Source organism: Moschus berezovskii, chromosome 25 (assembly GCF_049115385.1).
Source record: "Moschus berezovskii isolate FMDL1 chromosome 25, NW_MosBer_1.0, whole genome shotgun sequence".
NCBI lineage: Eukaryota > Metazoa > Chordata > Mammalia > Artiodactyla > Moschidae > Moschus > Moschus berezovskii.
The window spans coordinates 51,021,551-51,040,043 of NC_142484.1; the positions used below are offsets into that span (position 1 = coordinate 51,021,551).

The 18,493-nt window shown below is 45.6% G+C and overlaps 1 pseudogene; it reads left to right on the forward strand.

The window, feature by feature from the left end:
- The window catches only part of LOC148773947 (protocadherin Fat 3-like), a 181,347-nt pseudogene that overhangs the window by 138,819 nt on the left and 24,035 nt on the right, over positions 1-18,493 (forward strand).

Sequence of the window (18,493 nt, forward strand, 5' to 3'; positions counted from 1 at the left end):
CTTTCAGAACCATTTGTGAAGATCACTTCAAATTTTCAGTTAAAAATCCCTTCATCTTCTAAGACTTTGTAAGCTGGATCCTTGCCAGGAGTATCTTTTATGGCTGAGCTCTCAACTGGTGGAAAACAGGATTTATGAATTCTGAGTCTGCTGGTGCTTCTTACATCACTCCCCTCCAGGATTAAAGTTCCTAAAATGTTAATCTGTTATGGGCATTAAGTGTACACTTTCTCCTGGACAAAGAAATGACTGTATAATGGAACAATATGCTTAATGAGGAAGAAAGAGTTGGACTAGAAAGGAAGATGATAATGGACCAGATCTTGCTGAGGAAAGGTTCTGCTAAGGTCCAGCGTGTTCTCGGTCCACAGAGAAGAGGGGCTTCTTTCGGCCACTGCCTAACCCAGCTGTAGGTTGCTTTCAATTTGTGTCTTCTTTTCTACAGTATTTTACCACTTACACTCTCACCTAATTGCATTTGAAATACCCAAGACCTTTGGGAAGTGCATTTCCTTCAGGGAACCCGTGTTTGCCGTCCTCACAGTTCTGAAAATCTCCCTTGGGTCCTGCATTCTACTTTAATCAGCTAATCTGCTTTCCAGAATTTCGTTTCTGAGGAATTAACCTTTCATCTCAGTGTGCTGTGAACATCTAACAGGTGAAAAAGAAGTCTTCCTTTGCCAAGGATAATTCTACCATGTTTGATAGCCAATGGGGCACATTTACAGCCAGTCAATACAATAGCAGGGAGCAGAAGGGATTCAGAAACAATGGGAGTTGTGCTTGCATGATTTAGAATGAGTCACTTTTCTTTATAAAAGTCTTTTTTTCCTCCCTCTGAAAGCAACAGCTAATATCTCTTGGAGTTGTAGAAGAAATCTAAACACAAGTGGTGCATTCAAGTGGCCCCCAATATGCACAAGCCCCAGGACCTCCCTAGTGGCTCAGTGGTAGAGAATTCATCTGCCAACACAGGAGTTGTGGGTTCAATCCAAGGGTCTGGAAGATCCCCTGGAGTAGGAAATGGCAACCCACTCCAGTATTCTTGCCTGAAAAATCCCACGGACAGAGGAGCCTGGTGGGCTACAGTCCATGGGGTGGCAAAAGCATCAGACCCAATTAGCAACTAAACGCAACAACATGCAGGAGTCCCAGCCAGTAAAGACTGCCAGAGCCTGTGTCACATGATCTTTCTCAGCTGAAGTTACAAGCAGTAACTTCACAACCTTAGTATATCTGATATTTGATTTAGCCTAAAAAGAGGAGCTCCACTGACTCTTTGCCCTCATCCTACCACAGTCTGGCTGTGAGCTGTGGGAGACGCAGAGAGCCCCACTGGGCACCTGCACCAGGTGGAGCCCACTCAGGCCTTCCTGCTTCTGGGCAGCACTTTGTCTCTCAGCTCAGAGCCCATCAAGCCCAGCTCTCAAACCATCCTGTGCTTCCTGGACTTTACAGAGTGTAGAGTGATTTCCTTTCTACTGACCATGTGTGTTCCCCTCTGTCACAGGAGGACTGTGCCCAGGGGCCAACGATCCTTGCGTGGAGAAGCCGTGTCCAGGGGATATGCAGTGTGTTGGTTACGAAGCCAGCAGGAGACCGTTCCTCTGCCAGTGTCCACCGGGAAAGCTCGGAGAGTGCTCAGGTGCAGAGTGCGGTGGGATGATGAGGGTCTAAATTCATATTCTGGAGGCCCTTGCCCTTGAGTAAATTACACTGCTCTAGCCCTTCCAGAAGACATTCTGTCTGCATGTAACATTTTCCTTCAGAATGAACCCCAGCTAGCATCCCCCTCAAATACTTGGAATTTGTTGCAGCTGCAGCCTATGCTCAGGAAACATGCAATGCCTGTGGGTTCCTTATATAATGGGAGACCATAGCCTGTGTTTCAGTTGTGTCATGTGGATGCTAAGACTGTGAAATTATAGAAAATAAATAAAAGGCTGTTGGTTAGGCAGAGGAGTTGGAGTATCTGTGGCATGGCCTTTCATGTTCTGACCCATACCTCTCAACAGCAAGTAAAGCTGAGCCAGTTCAGTTGACCTTTGTAGGGTAAGCCCACCCTAGACCAGGTAACACTCCCCACTGCAAATGTACAACTAACTTCATGTTCCTGAAAGGCGAGGTGATCACCTCTGTGTCTTAAAGAAAAGAAAAAATCAATATTTCTGTCATTCCAATCCAGATGATCCTCCATTTCCAATCATCACTCAATTTCAGTACTTCTCTTGACTCATATATGTTCTACCATTTCTTTCCTCTAAAAAGAGTAATGTTCACTTTTGTTACCAGTAGAACCCTTTTTAGTAGAGGATGTAGTGCAGATATAAGCATACTGATACTGGTTTTAGAATCCAAGAAATATTTATTGAGTGATGATTGTAATAGCAATTACAATGGGAATAAAAAATTATTATATCTAGTATGTGCAAGGCACTTGCGAAGCACTGGGTTCTAAAAATTCAGGCTTTGCAAAGACAAGCACCATTCTTAAAAATGGAAGCCAAAGCTCTTTCAGAGTTGACTTCAAGAACAGAGCTGTCCCTGAATCCACATACTTGCTTTTGAAATCTTTAGGAGGGATTGGGGGCAGGAGGAGAAGGGAACGACAGAGAATGAGATGGCTCGATGGCATCACCAACTCAATGGACATGGGTTTGAGTGAACTCCAGGAATTGGTGATGGACAGAGAGGCCTGGCGTGCTGTGATTCATGGGGTTGCAAAGAGTCGGACACGACTGAGCAACTGAACTGAACTGAACTGAAGGCTCTAAGATACTTATGCTGCCCCACCCACAAAACGCCTGCTGTATGCACTGCAGGTGGGTCTGCAGGGTGACAGTAGGGTACTTCTAATTTCAGATGTCCCTTTTTGCCCATCTCCCTCCTCCTTTCTATATGGAAAATTCTTCATTGTCCATGATTATCATCCATTTTGGTGTATTTCCACACTTTCACTCCAGTGAGACAGCTTTTCAGCCATCACTCTGCTTCTTAAAACATAAAGTAGAAGGCAGTAAAGAAAGAAAAAGAGAGAATGAACTCAGAATTGGGCGATATGGGTAGCTACTAAACATTCTAGGCAGGAGAGCCTGAAATTCATGGTCAAAAGTAGAGCTGTGACTGCACAAAACTTGAACTTCCTTTGTATCATTGCCGTTTTCAACATTTGTGCAAATGCCCTAAGTTTGTTGTTCAGCGGAAATGTGGATATTCTTTGAAAATGGTTTATCTTTCCCTTGTTTCATGGAAGTGAAAGTTTTCTAGTGTCTAAGTGGTGTGGGTGGGCATGAAGGAATATTTTTTTACAAATGCTAATTTTAGAAAGCAGGAATTGGAATTTTAGTGACTCCAGGAAAATTCAGGTTAGAGAACATACCAAGTTGCCCTTGACATGAGAGAACTCAGATTTGGGGCATCTGACTAGTTAAATAATTTTTTTTTTTACTTTGAAATTGGAATGTGACCCAAAATGGAGAACCAGTTTTTAGTCCAACATTGTTTGTCCTCAGTGCCTTAACCAACTTCCCACAGTCTTTAATCAACTTGATTGGTAGTTGTTCGGTGATCCCATGGGTCCCTTCTGGTTTCTGGATGTTCAAAGTATCTATGTCTCCTCATCATGGTCTTTTCAGGGCACACTTCTCTCAGCTTTGCCGGAAACAGTTACATCAAATACCGGCTTTCTGAAAACAGCAAAGAAGAAGACTTTAAACTGGCCCTGCGTCTGCGGACCCTACAAAGCAACGGGATTATAATGTATACCAGAGCAAACCCCTGCATCATACTGAAGGTAATTAAAATGGGTTATCTTTTCCTGCAGTCAGTTCTCATGTTAGTATTTTGGCTCTTGGATTGGAGTCTGAAATCATTTTGTCTTTTAAGTTCAGAAACCTGAACCTGAGTTTAGGGCCAGGGGAGCAGCAGCCAAACTGGGAAGTGTGCCAATACCCCATTTCTTTTTGTACATTCAGCTTCAGAATTGCCTCTTTGGAGACTGGGGTACCTCTCTCTAGAGTGGGTTCAAGGGCCGGCCTCCTATGAGCTGCAGTCACTCAACAGTTCATCAGAGTGTTTCCTAATCAATTCCACGGCAGGGGTGGTCCTTTCAAAAGGCTGACTGTATCCTCTTATACCACATGGGTCTATCCCCAGTGACCCTTGAAGGTCACTTCTATTCTTGCCCCAGAAGGACATTGGAGATCTGGGGTATAGAAGATTTCATATGCCCTCTTCTGGCCCAAGTAGCCTAATTTTTAAATCATTCCCAGCCTCAGAAACTCTCCAAAGGCACTAGATTTCCTTTAGAGCAAGTCTGGCATTTGTATTCACATCAGAGCCTCTGATGCCTTCATAAAAATAACAGCAGCAATAGTACTAACAGCTTACATGCCTCATTTGGTTTGTGTTATGAAGTTAATATAATATATGTGACTTATATATACACACACACACACACACACACTCAGTCATGTACAATTCTTTGCAACCCCATAGACTGTATAGCCCGCCAGGCTCCTCTGTCCGTGGGATTCTCCAGGCAAGAACACTGGAGTGGGTTGCCACTTCTAGGGGATCGTCCTGACCCAGGGATTGAACCCGAGTCTCTTGCGTCTCCTGCATTGGCAGGCAGGTACTTCACCACTAGTGCCACCTGTGATCCATATGGAGACACAAGAGACCCAAGTTCAATCCCAGGGTCGGGAAGATCCCCTGCAGGAGGGCCTGGCAACCCACTCCAGTCTTCTTGCCTGGGAAATCCCTGGACAGAGGAGCCTGGCGGGCTACAGTCCATGGGGTCACAAAGAGTCGGACATGAGAGGTTGAGAGAGGTTGGATTACTTACAAGGTTGTGCAGCTACAGTGTGCCAAGCCTGGCCCCTCCTCCAGTCTCGCTGACACCACGCTTTCCATCCCCACGCTGTCCCCAGCTTTCAGTGTTGTTACTACAACTCATTGCATCCAAAATCACGTGGGCTTCTGTAGACAAGACTCAGCCTTCCGGATGGGAGGGGAAGAGGGCCTAGGAGGGAGCCATGTTTAATGGAACACTGTTTTCCTCTGGACGTGCACTCAGAAGTGGGTGGCATCTGTCCAACAGTACCCGCTCATCCATGGGGAGATGGCAGGTGGTTTTCTCCTTCCTGCTGCTCTATCACTCGGCTCAACGGGGACGGTGGTGGGCCGTGTTAGCGCCTGTGCTTTGGCTCTTGGTTAGATCACACCCTCGTTGATTAGATGGCTCAGGCTTTAATCCTGGAGGGGGTAAAGCATGTAGAAGAGGAGATGCGATGGCCCCTCCCGAAGAGAGAGAGACACTCAGGATACACAGTTTTAGAAACCAGTGAATTCAAATCAGATCTTCATGATGGAAGACGATAAATTCAAAAAGCTAAGTCCTGTATTCTTAACCTCCTGGCTACTGAAGCAAGCTGCCTAGCATCCTTAGCTCACTTTTTTTTATTTAATTTTATTTTGTAAATTTATTTATTCATTTTAATGGGAGGATAGTTACTTTACAATATTGCGATGGTTTCTGCCATACATCGACATAAGTAGACATGTGTCCCCTCCATCCTAAACAGCCCTGAGAGGCAGGGTTGTATGATTACTGGGAAGGCACTCTGCTCATGTACAGGTCGCAGCTGCCAGGGGCCCTACCTGGGTGTCACTGACCTTCCCTCTGTCTCCTTCCAGCTGTAACAGGACAGCTGCTGAACATCCTTAGGAAGCAAATACTTTCTATTAGCAATTCTTTTAAATAGCGTTAAATTTGAGAGAGAGCAAAAATATGGGACATGAATGGCTTGATCCTAAAATGGAACATGTCATTTGACACTTCACTGCAAACGTCTAAAATGTGCAGAACCCTAGGGATGGGTTTTATGCGGCTCTAGCTCCTAAGGTATATTGTATTTCATGAAACAAGCGTGTTTCTGAGAGTTGTGTAAATTGAATCTCTATAAATGGAATTCTAATAAACCAGGGACGGTTTCTATTTGAAGGAACCCTTCCATCAATCCCTTTGTGATGTGAATAATCACCTCCGCCCCAATCTGTCTGTTGGGTAAGTTTGCTTTTCATATATTGGCTTTGCCCAAAGCAGGACACAGCTGTACTAAACTATTGCGGATACTCCCATGCAGTCGCCACGAATATCCACTTAGGGGATTTGAATCTGTTTGCTCAACATTTTCAGCCTCATGCAAGATTTAATTTCATCGGCTCTAGGTTCAGTGTGTGCCTTGTACTTTGGTTCAATGCCTACGCTGCAGTGCTTTGTTTAAATCGCACCTCTTGGTTGTTTGTATTTTCCCAGATAAAGCACATGCTCTAAAAAGTACTTATGATGATCTGCAAGGTAGAGGGTACTCCTCAAAGACATTGAAGAATTGCATGGAGACCTCAGGAAATGAACATTCTCATGGACAAGGAGGTGCCCATCCTTCTGTTTACGATTGATACTTTGTCTCTTCCAAAAGAGATTCCAGGCTCACTCTAAAAACTCAAAAGTGATAAAATCAAAGCACCATTAAGATGAAAACAGGGATAGGTGAATTAGGGGAAGGGGATCCAGAGAGACAGACTTCAAGTTATAAATAAGCTGTGAGGATGTAATGTACGGCATAGGGAATGTGGTCAATAATACTGTAATAACTTTGTACCACGACAGATAGTAGCTAGACTCAACACTGATGATAATTCTGTAATGTATAGAAATATTGATTCACTATGTGGCACACCTGAAACTAATATATTAAGTTAATTATACTTGAACTTTTAAAAAGATAAAAAACAAAAGGCTAAGACTTAACTAGTAAAATAGGGATGGACAGAACATTGAAAAATCTAGACCAGGGATACGTTGAACACAGACCATAGCTCTGAATTTCCTGGCAGCCAAAGTCATGATGACAATGGTGGGATAGGTTCCGTGGCTCTCCTCAAACCTATAAAAGAAACATGCTGGATCACTAGGAGAGATTCCCGAGACACAAGTAATATTTTTCCCTATGTTAGTCTTTCAGGTCCAATATTATAGCAAAAGTACAAGAAGTACTTGCTCGTTAGTGTGTGTGCTAAGTCGCTTCCATCATGTCTGACTCTGCGACCCTGTGGACTGTAGCCAGGCTCCTCTATCCATGGGATTGTCCAGGCAAGAATACTGGAGTGGGTTGCCATTTCCTTCTCCAAAGGATCTTCCTAACCCAGGAATCCAACCTGAGTCTCTTAAGTCTCCTGCGTTGGCAGGCGGGTTCTTTACCACCAGCACCACCTGGGGAGCCCAGTTTAACTGCTTTTCACTCAGTCATGTCTGACTTTTTGCAATCCTGTGAACTGTAGCCCACCAGGCTCCTCTGTCCATGGAATTCTCCAGGCAAGAATACTGGAGTGGGTTGCCATTTCCTTCTCCAGGGGATCTTCCCTACCCAGGGATCGAACATGAATCTTCTGCACTGCAGGAAGATTCTTTACCATCTGAGCCACCAGGGAAGCCCAGACAAGTGCTTTATAATGTAGTGTTAGCTCTGCTGTACAACGTGAATAGCGTATGTATATCTATATCCTCACTCTTGAACCTCCCTCCCATCCCCCATTCCTCTAGGTCATTACAGAGCACCAGGCAAAATCCCTGTGCTTTACAGCAGCTTCTGTGTATTTTTATTCTCACTCTCGTGTACACATGTGAGTGCCTACTTTTTCACCTCTAAGAAAACTGAGGTTCAGAGAGCATCAATGACTTACCTAAACTAGTCAATAGTGGACCTGGACTCTGGCAGTGGCAGGCAGGTCAGGAGTATGACTGTTTATCAAAAGAAGAGATTCAGAGGACTGAGATTTATTCATTGTGTATTCATTAAAACTATATTTTTTGAGCATCTACTGTATGTTGTTGTTGCTCAGTCACTAAGTGATGTCCAGCTCTTTGCAACTCCATGGACTGAAGCACGCCAGGCTTCCCTGTCCTTCACCATCTCCTGGAGTTTGCTCAAATTCATGTCCATTGAGTCAGTGATGCTATAGAACCATCCCATCCTCTGTCGCCCTCTTCTTCTTTTGTTTTCAGTCTTTCCCAGCATCGGGGTCTTTTCCAGTGAGTCAGATGTTTGCAAAGTATTGGAGCTTCAGCTTCAGCATCAGTCCTTCCAATGAATATTCAGGGTTGATATCCTTTAGGATTGACTGCTGTAATCTCCTTGCTGTCCAAGGGACTCTCAAGAGTCTTCTCAGGCAAAACAATTCGAAAGCATCAATTCTTTGGCACGCAACCTTCTTTATGGAGAAGGCAATGGCACCCCACTCCTGTACTCTTGCCTGGAAAATCCCATGGATGGAGGAGCCTGGTAGGCTGTAGTCCATGGAGTCACTACGAGTCAGACATGACTGAGCAACTTCACTTTCACTTTTCACTTTCATGCACTGGGGAAGGAAATGGCAACCCACTCCAGTGTTCTTGCCTAGAGAATCCCAGGGATGGCGGAGCCTGGTGGGCTGCCATCTATGGGGTCACAGAGTTGGACACGACTAAAGCGACTTAGCAGCAGCAGCAGCAACCTTCTTTATGGTCCAACTCTCACATCCATTCATGACCACTGGAAAAACCATAGCTTTGACTATATGGATGTTTGTCAGCAAAGTGATGTCTCTGCCTTTTAATACTCTGTCTAGGTTTTATAGCTTTTCTTCCAGGGAGCAAGTGTCTTCTAAGCTCATGGCTGATGTCACTGTCCACAGTGATTTTGGAGCCTTGGAGCTCAAGAAAATAAAATCTGTCAGTGTTTCCACTTTTTCCACTTCTATTTGCCATGAAGTGATGGGACCAGATGCCATGATCTCATTTTTTGAATGTTGAATTTTAAGCCAACTTTTTCACTCTCCTCTTTCACTTTCATCAAGAGGCTCTTTAGTTCCTCTTTGCTTTCTGCCACTAAAGTAGTATCACCTGCATATCTGCGGTTGTTGATATTTCTCCCAGCAATTTTGATTCCAGCTTGTGCTTCATCCAGGCTGGCATTTCACATGATGTACTCTGTCTATAACAGGGTGACAATTTTGAACCAGTCTGTTGTTCCACATAAGGTTCTAACAGTTGCTTCTTGACCTGCATACAAGCTTCTCAGGAGACAGGTAAGGTGGTCTGGTATTCCCATCTCTTTAAGAATTTCCCACAGTTTGTTGTGATCCACATAGTCAAAGGCTTTTGCATAGTCAATGAAGCAGATGTTTTTCTGGAACTCCCTTGCTTTCTTTGTCATCCAATGAATGTTGACAATTTGATCCTTGGCTCCTCTCCCTTTTCTAAACCCAGCTTGTACATCTGGAAATTCTCAGTTCCTGTAGCTTGAAGGATTTTGAGCATAACCAACTAGCATGCGAAATGAGTGCAATTGTTCAGTACTTTGAACATTCTTTGGAACCGCCCTTCTTTGGGATTGGAATGAAAACTGACATTTTCCAGTCCTCTGGGCACTGCTGAGTTTCCCAAATTTGCTGGCATATTGAGTACAGCACTTGAACAGCATCATCTTTTAGGATTTGAAATAGCCTAGCTGGAATTCCGTCACCTCCACTGGCTTTGTTCATAGTGATGCTTTCGAAGGCACACTTGACTTCGCATTCCAGGATGTCTGGCTCTAGGTGAGTGATCACACCATCATGGTTATCCATGTCATTAAGACCTTTTTGTGCAGTTCTGTGTATTCTTGCCACCTCTTTTTAATCTCTTCTGCCTCTACTAGGTCCTTACCTTTATTGTGTCCATCCTACTGTATGCCAGATAGCTATTAATGGCCGTCTTAAAAATAGGTTTTCTAAACATTCCCTTTCAAAGAGTATTTGTAAGCTTCTTACAAGTATATGATGATGTGCACTTCCAGAGCTGCACACCAACAGTCTGAAGCAGTCAGACTTTGCACTGTAATTCATACTTTCTTATTCAAAATCCTGCTTTCTTACAAGGTGACTTATAGCTCTGATAATTTGTCTCCCTAACCCCAAGCCACTGAAGATCCAGGTTAAAGCACATTGCTGATTTCAGACAACCCTGAATACCTGCACCTTTTGTGACATTATGCTTTAATTGAACACATTGCGTACCTATCTCCACTTTTCCACCCCAAAAACACACACCATTTCAGATCCTTGCTGTAGACTTTTCTTACAGTTTCACGTACACCTCAGTTTCTATTAAACTAGCTTGCCCTCTGTTTTGAAGAAGCTTTGTCCTCTTAAAAGAGAGATTCTCTAAAACTGGATAAACCCCATTCTGAAGACAGAAAAACTAAATATGATCAGAGTATAATTTTCCAAGGAGAGAGGACTCAGATATGAAAGCTTTCTCTCCTCCTCCTGGCATAATATACTTGTAAAATAGACAGATATTGACTTTTTACAAGGTAGCTTTTGGTATCAGCATTCTAGTTTGTCATCTAGACAAGGCTTATAACTCCAAACTCTTAGAATTTAGAAGGAATGAGTCACTTTTGTTTTCAAAAGCTGGGGGTCATGCAGGTGTCTGGCTTTCTATTCACTCAGCTGTGTAGTTGCTGTTATTTTTTTCAACAGGAAAAACAATACAGAAAGCTTAACCATACACTGTATTACCATGGGATAATTTTATCTTCCTTCGTGATAGAACATCTGTGTATGTGACTACATCAGAGCCTCATCAGTTCTCCTGGATGAATTTATAACTTGATTATTATCCCAAGAGATGTAGGTTAGGGTTAGGGAGGGGAATGGACCAAGTAATATGTTAATTAAATACATCCTTTTACAAAGCCTTAGATGAATTGCACCCTCACCCCAAGATTTTCCTTGATAGACTGGGGACCCCTGTAGACTCTACAGCCACTGAACACTACAACAGATGGACTGTGCCAGAGGCAGGTAGTCCCCAAAGTCACATTTGATTGTTTTATTACTGACATTGAAATAAAAATATGGATATTATCCAGGAATTGTCACTGAGCAAGTATTCTGGCATGATTTACAATATTCATTCAGTACATTTTGTTGAACAACAACAACAAAAAATGACAAAAACAACAGCATAGATTACACATGAATGATCTCTGAAAATAAAAATTTGTCTCCAGTCTTTTTGCCTGCATATATTTGTATTACCAAGCACAGGATGTATGTACCGTGTACAAGGTGGCTGACAATTCTGTAGTGGACTCATTCTCCTTGTAAAATAAGCCACGGCAGTTCTCTTTGCTTTCTCTATAAGGGGCCTTAAACCCAGAGCTTCCCTGGTGGCTCAGACAGTAAAGAATCTGCCTACAGTGTAGGAGACTTAGGTTTAATCCCTGGGTTGGGAAGATCCCCAGTGAGGGGAATGGCAGCCCACTGCAGTATTCTGGCCTGGAGAATACCATGGATAGAGGAGCCTGGCAGGCTGTAGTGCACGGGGTCGCAAAGAGTCAGACACAACTGAAACACTAAGACTCTCCATTTTCAAACCCAGACGCAAGCCAGTCCTCTCTAGGGAAGCTGTATGGTACACGCAAAGCTGGACTTTGATTTCTCATTCCTGAATCCCCACGGCTCTACCTGGTTCACAGAGCCCCCTGCATTTCATCCACACATGTTTATGTGGCATAAACCTTATACGTAGGGAGAGAGGGTGCCAGTGAACTCATGGAGTCTCAGTGGCAGAAGTGGGAGTCCCTAGGAATTAGTTATCTGCAAAATATGCTGAGGCATAGAAAAGTATCTCATTTGTGAGGGTGAGCGGGTGGTGTTCCCATCCCTAACAGGTCTGTCAGGAGCCAAATGCATCTTGGAAAGATGGATTCAGTTTATTTCTTTGACACTGGTACCTCCCTGGCACCAGTGCCCTGAGAGCCCCCATGCCTTCCCCTCCATCCATTTCCGTCTCTCTCTCTACAAGCTCCTGCTTTCTACCCAGGTCCTGGCACCAGACTGCACCTGTCAGCAGATCCTAGGTGAAGGCTGGCTGCCCTAGCCTGACTCAGAGGCTGGCCTTCACAGGGTTTTCTGCTGGTTCACAAAGGACAGAACCATAGCTTCTGTTTCATGCTTTCTGGCCGTGAATCCCTTCATGGCCCAGCACTGACTTGCTGACAAGACAGTGCTCTAGCCTTCATTCCCTGGACCCTTCCACCATCTCGCATCTCTGAGAAATGCACATGAGGGTGGTGACAGAGGAAAGGCCAGCCTGTCTCCTCCACAGCAGCTGATCCTGGCTCTCCCTGGAGGACCAGGACCTGCCCAGCAGCATTCATCCCGCTAGCATCCTCCGATAGCACATGTCCCTGAGTTTGCTGTCCTTTTGGAGTTAGCCTGCTAGGGGCAGGGGAGACCTGGGTGCCTTCCCTCACCAGGGCAACAAAACAGCAGGCAGCTCTCTGTAGCTGACCCCAGACCAGGGGCTGGGAGTATCTGAAAGGTGTGCACAGTTAGCCAGATCCTTCTGGAGTTCCCAAGGTCATGAAATACTCATCCATTCTTTTTTTCTTAAATTTTTTATTTTGTATTGGGATATAGCTGATTAACAGTGTTGTTATAGTTTCAGGTGAACAGGGAAGAGACTCAGCCATACAGTCTCCCCCGAACCCCCTTCCCATCCAGGCTGCCACATAACATTGAGCGGAGTTCCCTGTGCTGTGCACAGGTCCTTGTTGGTATCCATTTTAAATGTAGCAGTGAATATACATATGCTCCTAACAACAGGCCAAGCCCTGAGGACTTCATAAGATAATCGTAACCTAAATGATGAACAGCAACCCTGAAAAACTGTTGTGAGCAGATGGCTAGTATTTAATAAGAGAGTTTTTAAACCTTACACATGCATGAAGCTGGGAAGTAAGAAATCCACGTGGCCTCCTTCTCTCCCTACAGAACAGTTGCGCAGACTTTCTTGGGGCATATACATGTGTTTCTAGGCTTATTTGATTCATGGCGTGCCCGCCGCTCAAACAGAAGCCCCGGGAGGACAGAAGCAACAACTCTCCTCAGTGGTCCTCACAGGCCCTGCCACACTGCTTGGCACACAGTAGATGTTCAATGAATATTTGTAAATGAATATTAATGAGTTCACAGATCACTCTGTACTGGTCATAGTTTGGAAGGGCGCACAGAATAAATGACCCCCCTAAACAGAAAACTGCAGTGAATTTTTAAAGGATGAAGATGAACACAATAGGAACATTCTGAAATATTAGTGTGGATTTCTGAACCTGCGCTCCTATTGCTAATTACAAGGCAATTTGTGAAATCTCAGGTATGCATCTGCATGGCATATAATGAGAAAGCGTGATTATTAAAAGTCAAACCATAGCAGATTTGTGAGTGGATTAAAAGCCTAGGCTGGTTGGGAACGGGGTGCCCAGGAGTGCATGGCCAGATGCACATTGAAAAATGCCCCGATGTTGGTTCCCACGCAGATCGTGGACGGCAGGCTGTGGTTTCAGCTGGACTGTGGTAGCGGCCCCGGCATCCTGGGCATCTCGGGCCGTGCAGTTAATGACGGGAGCTGGCACTCGGTCTTCCTGGAGCTCAACCGCAACTTCACCAGCCTGGCCCTGGACGACAGCTACGTGGAGCGCCGCCGGGCGCCCCTCTATTTCCAGACGCTGGGCACCGAGAGTGCCATCTACTTCGGTGCCCTGGTGCAGGCGGACAGCATCCGCAGCCTGACTGATGCACGGGTCACGCAGGTGCTGAGCGGCTTCCAGGGCTGCCTGGACTCGGTGGTGCTGAATAACAACGAGCTGCCGCTGCAGAACAAGCGCAGCAGCTTAGCCGAGGTGGTGGGCCTGACCGAGCTGAAGCTGGGCTGCGTGCTCTACCCCGACGCCTGCGAGCACGGGCCCTGCCAGCACGGAGGCAGTTGCGCCGGCCTGGCCTCCGGAGGTGAGCGCTCTGGGTCCCTGCCGGGGGAGCGGGGATGGGGCGGGGCGGGAGGGATAGGGGGTGACGGGGGGTGGGAGGCAGACCTGCCGGACCGCTCTCTCAAGCATCACCAACCCGAGTGCTCTCCCAGAGAGGTGGATTCCATGCTGGCTCAGCCTCGTTTAACCCCCTGATGGCAGTTGGCAATTACAGGAGCCAGTCGCTTTGCAGAATCCCAAGGCTGCAGAGGGCCAGCTGCAGTGCCCTGGAAGGTGCTGTCCAGTGCCCTCTCCCCGCCCTCTCCACACCTTCCCAGGTCTCAGCAGCCCGGAGGAACAGGATGCCCTTTGAAGTATGTGCCCCCTTTGGACCACTTGCATGTCTCTACAGAAAGACTGGTAACAATCAGAGGTGTAATGACCATGCACTACCCTTTCACAGGCAGACATGGGGCTTTACTAGAGGCTGAAGGGATGGCATCACCGACTCTGTGGACATGAGTTTGAGTGAGCTCCAGGAGTTGGTGATGGACAGGGAGGCCTGGCGTGCTATGATTCATGGGGTCGCAGAGAGTCGGACACGACTGAGCGACTGAACTGAACTGAACTGAAAGGGTACCTGAGGGTGAATATGCCACCCTAGAAATGGAAGTGTAGACGAGATATTTTGGAGGAAGCTTTTAAAATGTGTTTATTACAAATAAGTCTAGTGCAACTCCAAAAGAACAAGAAGGCAATTTCCATGAACTATCAAGACGGTCAATGAAAGCAATGATGCTTTACCCCAGTAAAATTTTCCCCAGAGATCATGAAGAGGACAGAATGGATCAGGCAAAAAAAGGGGAAGGGAGGCAGGGATGGTGTGGATTTATAGCGGGTTTCTGTTGTACGAGGGGAAAGCTAAGACTCTTTCAGTCTAGGAGTCTGAAGATGAAAGAATCCCTGACTTTACTCAGATGCAGGATCTGAGTTAACGTAAACTAGGTCAGGCTCTCCTGGCTGAAGGCTTTGCCATCTGATTCCACTTCAGGCCCTCTGCAGAATCTCTCAGTGGGAGTGTGATTAGAAAATGTAAACCTTCCTCACAAATCGCATAGAGATTCCGCTGTGTACATTACCATCTACTGTTGGTGAAGCCCAACTCCAAATTTAGACTCCATTTTATTATTAGAATGTTGCGAACTGCCCATGAAATGATGCGCTGCTGAAACACGGACTCCAAAGTTATTCAGGCTTGCATATGTTACTGCCACAATGAGGGCCATGTGCCCTGGGGGGAGATTTCTGCCGTCTCGATTTAAGAAATCCATTTGCTTTTTTGACTGTCTCAGCAGTATATGTAAATAAAGGGTTGTTATGGTGCCATAATTTGCGAATGATGGGCAGTAACTATACTTCAGTGGTTCTATAAACCAGCCTATTATGACAAGTCATGGCCAGTTTTTCACCAGCCAAAACAATTCTGCTAGTGTGAGCTATCCACGATATATAAAAGGAGCATATAATTAAATTGGGTTGAAATAGAACACCACTCCATGTCAAATACTGGGTCCACAGCCACAAATTGTAACATACTTTTAACGGTGGCAGGATGTTGTTTTACTGGCCAAGCTATGGGCTTCCACAACGGGTTAGCATGAAAATAATAATAATCATTGTGTTAAGGGAAAAGACTAAGGGAGCTTGTTTTTTCTTCAGTGTATATTTTAATTTTGTTGTTGTTCAGTTGCTAAGTCATGTCTGACTCTTTGCCAGCCCATGGACTGCAGCATGCCAGGCCTCCCTGTCCTTCACTATCTCCCAGAGTTTGCTCAAACTCATGTCAATTGAGTCAGTGATGCCATCCAACCATCTCATCCTCTGTCACCCGCTTCTCCTCCCACCTTCAATCTTTCCCAGCATCAGGGTCTTTGCAAATGAGTCAGCTCTTCACATCAGGTGCCCATGTATTGGAGTTTCAGCCTCAGCATCAGTTCTTCCAATGAACACCCAGGACTGATCTCCTTTAGTATGGACTGGTTGGATCTCCTTTCAGTCCAAGGGACTCTCAAGAGTCTTCTCCAACACCACAGTTCAAAAGCAACAATTCTTCAGGGCTCATCCTTCTCTAATTACCATAAAAATCCCTGAGCTAAGTCTTCGGTGCAGGTATGTTCATTAAATATCTATGACCCCCATCAGAAACAGCAGTTTTCCTTTGTAAAACCTCATTTGGCTTAACCAAAGTTCAGGACTGAGGACCGACCTGCCACATATTGATATTTTTTCACATGGTCTAAAGAATGTGCTTTCCCTTCCCCAAGTACCCAACTTTGCCTGTGGGTTGCATCCGCTGTCAGACACCTCATTGTCCCTTGCTCCCCAGCTTCCCCCTACACTTGGACTTGGATTGGGATTCTGTGTCAGGTATTCTTTCTTCCAAGGGAATAAAGTCTTTCTTTTATCAGCTCAAGTCTTTCCTTTCTACTGGGAGCTCATGTTTTCCTAAAACAAAGTATCTTTCCCCATCTCCCTTCTCCCAAACCTACTACCTCTGATGAGAGAGGTAGTTGAGAGAACCCGGTGGTCCTTATCTCAGGACCCGCCCCACTGGGCCTGGTCCAGAAAGGGCAGTACTGTGCTCAGCAGTGCTGAGCCCGGCTGGCAACTCACCAGGAAATCCAAGAGGACTTGCTTCCATGGAGACCACAGAGCCCTCTTCTGAGGAGGTACCTATTTGCTGCCTGGCTATTGGGATTGGGGTCTTGGCTTCTAGAAAAGAGGAGAGAGAATCCATTTTCTTGCCCCACTCTCTGTTCACATGAGAGGACTTTTTGCTGGGTCTCAATATCCCATCTGCAAATTCCCTTAATGAGGGGCCCCCAACCTCCAGGATCAAATGCCTGATCATCTGAGCTGAAGCTGATGTAATAGTAATAGAAATAAAGTGCACAATCAATGTAATGTGCTTGAATCATCCCCAAACCACCCCTCGTCCATGTAAAACTTGTCTTCCACCAAACCCATCCCTGCGTGCCAAAAAAGTTTGGGGACTGCTGCCCTAAATTGTGGAGAAGGCGATGGCACCCCACTCCAGTACTCTTGCCTGGAAAATCCCATGGATGGAGGAGCCTGATGGACTGCAGTCCTTGGGGTCACTAACAGTCAGACACGACTGAGCGACTTCACTTTCCCTTTTCACTTTCATGCATTGGAAAAGGAAATGGCAACCCACTCCAGTGTTCTTGCCTGGAGATTCCCAGGGATGGCGGAGCCTGGTGGGCTGCCGTCTGTGGGGTCGCACAGAGTTGGGCACGACTGAAGTGACTTAGCAGCAGCAGCCCTAAATTGAGGAGAAAGAAATGGTGACCCACTCAACTATTCTTGCCTAGAGAATCCCATGGACAGAGAAGCCTGGTGGGCTGCTGTCCATAGGGTCATACAGAGTTGAACACAACTGAAGCGACTTAGCATGCATGCATGCATGCCCTGAATTGGTGCTATATAGTAGGGAGGTGTGGGGAGGAGCAAGAAAAGGCAGAACCAATAGTTTGGCCTTTAACTCATATCTGTGAACTATTTAGCTAATTATAAGGTTATTTAAAATAAGGGGAAATCATCTCAGTTGTGAGTGACAATTTAAAAAGAACAAGAAAGAAAAAGAAGAAAAAGAACAAGGAGACTGTCATTAATGAAAGAATATTCATGCCTGGGAGAATTCCCTCTGGCTACCAGGGTATCTAATCACAGGGAAAGAGTCTTCCTTCCCCAGATCAAAGGCTAGAATGCAAGGAGCAGTCAAAGAAGGAATTTGAGCTGGAGAAAGTAGAGCAAGGTGCTTTAATGACTCCTTGCACAGTAGAATGCTGATAACACAGTTATCTGAGCATCTCGCTGTTGTTGCAACCCTGAGTTATGTGTCACTCTAAACTTCTACAACGCATATGTTTCTACAGTCATTCTCTTGGACCTTAGAGGATGCTGGAGGATATTAGTCATTGGCTGTCCTGGTAATCCTCTACTCTCAAGTCGTGACAATCTTAGCACCAAGCTTTTGTTCACAGCATTCAGAGTTTTAAAAGTGGGCAACCCAGAGCATGAAGCAGATTTCTTTTTGAGAAGCAGGATTCTGCTCGAGCCACTTCCAAACACACTCAAACCCTTAACAAGGCTGCTGAGTCTGCCAGCTCGGAACGGCGTGGTCAGCAGATTTGACCAGTGTTATACCTCCGGCTGTCCCACGAGCCAGCCACGAGAACCCAGGGGAGTCAGAGCCCAGAACACTGACTTGTAATAAGACAGTAATTATGACTCTGGAAATCAACCACAGAGGGAAGGCTCTCTCGTGGTGAAGCCTTAAAATTATATGTATTTCATAAACATGAGCTGGAAATAGCAAACACCATGGAAAAGAACTAGCCTAGTCCCACTGTGACCCCTGTGCTTCCAGACCCAGTGGGTCGGCAGCAGCCCAGGGAGCACCCACGGTCTGAATATGCAGGTCTCAGTCCTTGGAGTCTCATCCTGCTCGGCTGAAGCCCGCGACCAGAAAGCACAGTTTCAGCTAAACTACAATTTGGCAGAGCAGTGTGGCAACCGAGACTGCCAGGCCAGAAACACTCATTCAGGTGGCTCTCATGAGACTGAAAACTTAA